The sequence below is a fragment of the Brachyistius frenatus genome, unplaced genomic scaffold (genome assembly GCF_029030835.1).
Source record: "Brachyistius frenatus isolate BFR_SWC_R1_liver_20210118 unplaced genomic scaffold, ASM2903083v1 Contig_21, whole genome shotgun sequence".
In the NCBI taxonomy this organism is placed as follows: domain Eukaryota; kingdom Metazoa; phylum Chordata; class Actinopteri; family Embiotocidae; genus Brachyistius; species Brachyistius frenatus.
Window position 1 is genome coordinate 2,516,970 of NW_027210620.1, and position 6,476 is coordinate 2,523,445.

Here is a 6,476-nt window from a genome sequence, read left to right on the forward strand (position 1 = left end):
CCTGGAACAACAGTGGCTGCGCGGAATAACAATCAAACGCTCTTTTGAGCCTCTCAATTATCTGGGCTTTCACCTCGCCAAGGTCGTCGTTTCGTCACTTTATTTTATTTTTGTTTCTTCTTCGCGCGAAGATCGCGAAGTAACGCCGGTCGGCGGGCCGAGCAAGCGAGTGTGGCGAGCTCACGTCGCCGGGGATAAAGGAAAAATATAAACGGGGGGGGGGGGGGGGACACACCTTCTGACCTCTGCACTCCCCACATGCGAGGTGGGGGAGGGGGTGTGTGTGTGTGTGTGTGTGTGTGTGTGTGTGTGTGTGTGTGTGTGTGTGTGTGTGTGTGTGTGTGTGTGTGTGTGTGTGTGTCGTCGTGGCTGCCGTGACAGATATCCCCCAAGATGCCACAACATGAAGACTTGTTAAAGAAAAAGGAAAAAAAAAAAAAAAAAAAGCACGAGCTCCTGACAGATAATGTTCCTGGTGTCACAACACGTCCCGGCGGTCCCGAGCAGCTGAGCAATTACACCAACTTCACAATATTGCCGCTATTATCCCGCTAATTTGACTCGTGACGACGACTTTGAGCCGATTCCCCCCCCCGGTAAATATTTTGGAAAGGAGGTGCGTCGGATCGAGGCTCGCCGGCGATCCCGGGGACGATACCGACTCGGGGGGGGGGGAAACGGCGTTTAATGTCGATGAAGGCAGACGGTTTTTTTTTTTTTTTTTTGAAAAGTGAGTGTTTGACCACACGTATATATTTATTCCCTCGCTGACCTCTCATTCTCTCTCCTCTACGCAGAGTATTGGCAGGGCCCTGGACGAGGAAGGTAATTGCTTTGGCATACAGTGACCTCTTTCTTCCCACACACACACACACACACACAAACACACACACGCACACAAACACACATTCTCCACATTCTCCACTTTCTCATTTTTACTTCCTCTCTGCTCCCCTCTAGCAAAATAAAAACAGCGCACAGCACACATCCTGTGGAAGTGATTTGCTGCACTTCGCCACAGCAAAGTCATTAGCCAGCGCTAATAATTAATACCGAAATGAATCACAGCGGCGTGATTGTCACCTCTGCAGACACCGGGACGTCTGCCGGAGGTGTCGTCGAAACACGTGACGGGTTTTATTTCAAAACTCGCCTCTTTATTGCAACTTTTTATGAGGGTTTTTTTTTTCCTTTCATTTTTTTTCCTTTTCTGGTCAAGGTGCAAAAAAAAAAAAAAAAAAAAAAAAAAAAAAAAGCACACAAACCACTTCAGGGCAGAACTTTAGCGTGCCCACCAAAAAAAAAAAAAAAAAAAAAAAAAAAAAAAAGCCATAAATCTGCGATAACACCCCGATCCGCTTGTGCTTTTAATATAAGATGGTAAAAAAAAACACACACACACACACACACACACACACACACACACACACACACAGGAACATTAACACACTGATTCAAAGTCGCTGCCTTCTACGTGACAATTTAATGGTCGAGGTGGAAAGTGGAGCAGATCTGGCTGCAGGGCAGCCGGAGCTGTGAAGGCAGGTTGCAGCGGTTGCATTGTGGGAGAGGAGATGGTCGCGGGGTCAGTCCGAGCCGAGCGGACCGACTCACCGCTTCTCATTTCACTAAACCCTCCAACACTGGAGGAAATGGGAGTCAGATACGGACTGCAGATAACACTAATGTAGTTGCGCGTGCAACAGTGGGCTCAGCACGGCAGATATTGGCTTTTTATTTAATGAGTTTCTGCTGATTTACTGTCTAGTTGATTTTTAAAAGTATCGGGCGATTCATGCGGCGGAGGAATATTTATTTTTTATTTATTTTTATTTTTTTCCAATACAGTTAAGTTGTTTATCATTCGGAAGATTAAAGTGCATAACGACGAATCGGGCTGGAAAATGAACCGGGTCGAAGGGGGAGGTGGGAGGGGAGGAGGGGGGGGGGAGACGGGGGACGGATGGTGACAGGAGGACGGTTTCGTGAGACTGCTTTCCTCGTGACGGCTTCCGTTTCTTCTTCCTGTTTGGTTGTCAGGCGATTGTCAGGAAGCGCGACGAAACGAAGAGCGGCGTGTCGGGTCTGAGAAGAAAAACTCAAAAATGAAGGGACAACCAAACAACCCCCCCCCCCCCCCAAAAAAAAAAAAAAAAAACAATACGTGAAAGCATCATATTTACTACGATGGATTATGTCAGTCGCTGCAAGTCGTTTCTTGCGCTGCACAGGAGGGAACGGAGCTAAAAAAAAAAAAAAAGGGGCCCCAATGTCCCGGGAGTAGAGAGTCTTGACTGTGGAGCTAAAAAAGCCGGGGGGAAAAGATCGGGACGGCCTCGAGGATTGGCACGCGTTTAAAAAAAAAAAAAAAAAAATCAAAATAAATAAACAACACAACAGGCATTTTTTACTTTAACTGCCAGATATCAAACGGCCTGTTTGTGTCGTTGAGAGGCAGCTTGTTCTGCCTCGTGTTGGGTGGGTCGTCCTGCCTGGGAGCCCCGACGAGGTTTTTTTTTTTTTGGTGCCAAATCCTCTAAACCCTTCAGTTGTTTTTTGTTTTTTTTCAACCCTGCGGACGAAAGGAAAACCCCCTCATCATTTAAAATGATTCCGATATCGTGACAAAATATCACCGTTTGACTCCGTGAATTTCCCAACCCCCCCCCCCCCCCAAAAAAAAAAAAGTCGGACCGCCTGCGGAGAGGCGGGCTCGTCGACGGGGCCCGGCGTTCAAAGCGATGACGACCAAATTAAGTGTGAATGCGAGATAAAAGCCTCCCGGTCGTGGTGTCCCCCCCCCCTCCCTCCCCCCGCCCAGCTCTGTTTCTCGTACACACAGTCTTCTAATCCCATTTGCCAGTCTCACAACAGGATTACCAGTGCTACGGCGCCCGTTAACCAATCACACGCTTCCTCTGATCCATGTTCTCCTCCATCATTGGCGAACGTGCAGCGTCCTCACTCGTTGGGCCACGACACACACCGACACACACGACACACAACGACACGCACAACGACACAACGACACACACAACGACACACAACGACACACAATGACACACCGACACACAACGACACACAACGACACACACAACGACACAACGACACACACAACGACACGCACGACACACACAACGACACACACACCGACACACAATGACACGCACACCGACACACACAACGACACACACGACACACAACGACACGCAACGACACGCACGACACACACAACGACACACCGACACACAACGACACGCACGACACACACAACGACACACACACCGACACACAACGACACACACAACGACACACCGACACACACGACACACACAATGACACACACACCGACACACAATGACACACACACCGACACACACAACAATACACAACGACACACACAATACACAACGACACACACAACAATACACAACGACACACAACGACACACACGACACACACAACAATACACAACGACACACAACGACACACACCGACACACACCACGACACCGAGTCGCAGCCAACTTAAAGTCAATTACGATTCCGGGGGACACTTCGTCGAGACAGATCGTTGTGTCGTCCAAACATGGAGCGTTATTCTCCTCAGCTGAGGAAGCCGACGACGTGTTTCGGGCTTTTGGGACATTCGACAAACGGAGCGTCTATCGTAGAAAAAGGCATAAAAAAAAAAAAACCCAAACAAAATCAGAGCAGCTTTCATATAAATAACAATAACGTGACACGTCATTGATTTTCCAAAGGACCTTTCCCTCTTGTTTTGCCTCTTGACCGAGGAAATCGTCGGTGACAACATGCGGTGGTGGACCCGGCGGGTCTTCAGTGTCTCCTTCAAGGACACTTACAGCACACACACACACACACACACACACACACACACACACACACACACACACACACACACACACACACACACACACACACACAACAGACCACACACACTTGCTGACGCAGGAGCTTGAACCCGAAACCCCTCCGGCTGAACGACGGTCCCCCCTTCTCGCTGATTTCAAATATCTCACCTCGAGTTCATTCGAATTCCTCCGGCGTCCTTCGCTAGTAGCTCTGAGGCTGACTGACACTTTGTCCAAATCGTGTGCCGCGCCGAAAAAAAAACCCCCAAAAAACCCCAGATGTTTACACGTAGACGGATGTCATGCTCGTGTTGTTGTTTTTGTTTGTTCTTTTTACGTTAAATCACTTCAGAAAATGATGCCAGACTCGCAGGAGGAAGCGCAGCTTGTTTGCCCAACGGCACGTCGATTAACGACAAAATTTAACAGGCAGATTTCAAAAAGTTGCTGTCGTTCATTTCCTCTGTTTTAATGAAAGGAGGTTGTTTTTTTGTCCCCCCCCCCCCCCCCACCACCTTAAGAAATTCTGGAGTACATTTTCGGGAAAAAAAAAAAAAAAAAAGTTCCCCAGCCGAGACCCCTCATGAGTTCCACATTCACAGAACGTATATATATCTTTCTTTCATTGCAGCTACATGACAATATATCAAGATGTTTTACGACAGCCGCTGCTGATAGGCTGCACAAAATACTCCATCACACCGTGTGCTCCAGTCACTCCGGTGGGCTGCGTGGCTCAGAGGACAAAAACACAAGCAGCACGAGTACATCTCAGATCGCAGATGCTTAAGTATTTTGCAGAAAAATATTGTACCTCTATAAGTCGTTTTTTTTAAATTTTTTATTGTGTCTTCATCTATAATGTATTTTTTTTTTTTTTTTTTTTTTTTTTTGTCCTTAAACCAGTGGAACATTCTGGCCATTTTCTGGGATGTTCCACTTATTCTCACTGCAGTTATTAGTTTCATGAATTTCCTTGAAACATGTGAAAGGATCTCAGCCTGGAACGGGGCAGATCTTTTCATTTGAGAAAAGTCTTAATTCCTGATTTGATTCAATATAAGTTCATTTTTATGCTGCGGGCTTTTTTTATTATTATATATATATATTTATTTTTTTTTCATTTCAAGGAGGGAAAAATGAGATTTCGCAGCTCAGTTCTGTAACTGAGTGACTCTTAGACGCGGACTCTTTGCAGTGTAAACCAGCAGGTAGCCCTCTGATCGGCCCTGCGTGTATATATACATATGTATATGTAGATATATATATATATCTACATATAGATATAGATATACTCATGTGACCTGGCTGCATTGACCCTCTTGGTCACAATCAATCAATGCGCATTAGCTGTCAACACCTGCGCGATGCAGGAAAAGTTCGCAGGACGGCACCTGTTCCCGAATCGATCCGAGACGGGTTGCCTCGCCCCCCCCCCCTCGCTCCCCTACCCTCTCCTCACCCCTCCTCCCAATAATGATCATAAAACCAGCTCGCGTCATTAACACAGGTCGATTAAACATCTTCGCAAGTTCGGCGGGTTTTTAAGAGAAATAAAGCAGGAAGAGGAGGGAAGGGTGGAGAGCAAAATCAGCACATGATGGGGGAAACGGGCAGCACGAAAAACGCCGACAGTAAACATCTCTGTGAGCGACCGCCGCAGGAAACCCGTGTCCGCGGAATACTAATTACAGAATAAGCGACGGGACAAAAAAATAAAAAAATAAAAAATGCACAGCATACCTAAGTAGACCATAAATCACCGCAGACGCAGTGTGGGGATGCAAAAAAAAAAAAAAAAAAAAAAAAACTGGAAACATGATTGCAACTGTGCTCGCTGCGCTTTGAGATCTATTAGATTTACTCACCCAAAGAAGATGCAATAACTTCACCGCCGCGCAGATGGTGTCTTGGTGGCAAAAGTTGAGCCCCCTTTCTTTTTCTTTTTTTTCCCTCTCCGGAGAGAAAACGGCTTAGGTTAAAAGAAGGAGTTTAAAAGTTTTCATGATGAAATTAGTCCCGGTGGCAGAGCAAGGGGCTGCTGGAGAACGGCGACTGGATCGCGCGTAAATGCTCACCCTTGGCAGGGATGTGGCAAGTCTGATTCCCCCTTCTCTCTCTCTCTCTCTTACTCCCTCTCTCTCCTGCGCAGTGCTGCCTCAGTGCAGGGAACCCCAGCTGCAGGGTTGTTGGTTGTTGTTTTTTTTTGGGGGGGGGAAGGATATGTATCTATAGCTCTCTTACATATAGGCAACACGGGGACGCGCATGCAGCGGGGAGTCGATCCGACTGGTTCGTCGAGACAGGAAACGCTGTCATCCGAGCCAAAATAAATAAATAAATAAATAAATAAAAAAAATCCTCGCTGACTGGAGTGGAGGGAGCCTATCGAAAGAGTTTGACCAAAAATAAGTTGGCGAGGAGGGAGCCAGAGACACACGCAGCGCTTCTGGCAGAGGGAATGAAGAGCCCGAATTTCAAACCTGCCAAGAATTTGGCAGCAGATGGCATGTATGCTGTTAAATGATTGCCTTGGTGGTGAAAAAAGGAAATCAATACAAAATTCTTGACACCATCAACCAATGAGGAGGAATTTAGCCCC

The 6,476-nt window shown here is 46.9% G+C and overlaps 1 protein-coding gene across 1 annotated transcript in view; it reads right to left on the reverse strand.

Moving 5' to 3' along the window:
- LOC138619757 (cadherin-7-like) overlaps positions 1-6,241 on the reverse strand; it is a 110,271-nt gene extending 104,030 nt beyond the window's left edge. Inside the window, exon 1 of the mRNA XM_069696484.1 lies at positions 5,743-6,241. The gene's annotated coding sequence lies outside the window, so the exon portion shown is untranslated. The remainder of the gene's footprint in view (positions 1-5,742) is intronic.
- Positions 6,242-6,476: the final 235 nt, after the last annotated feature.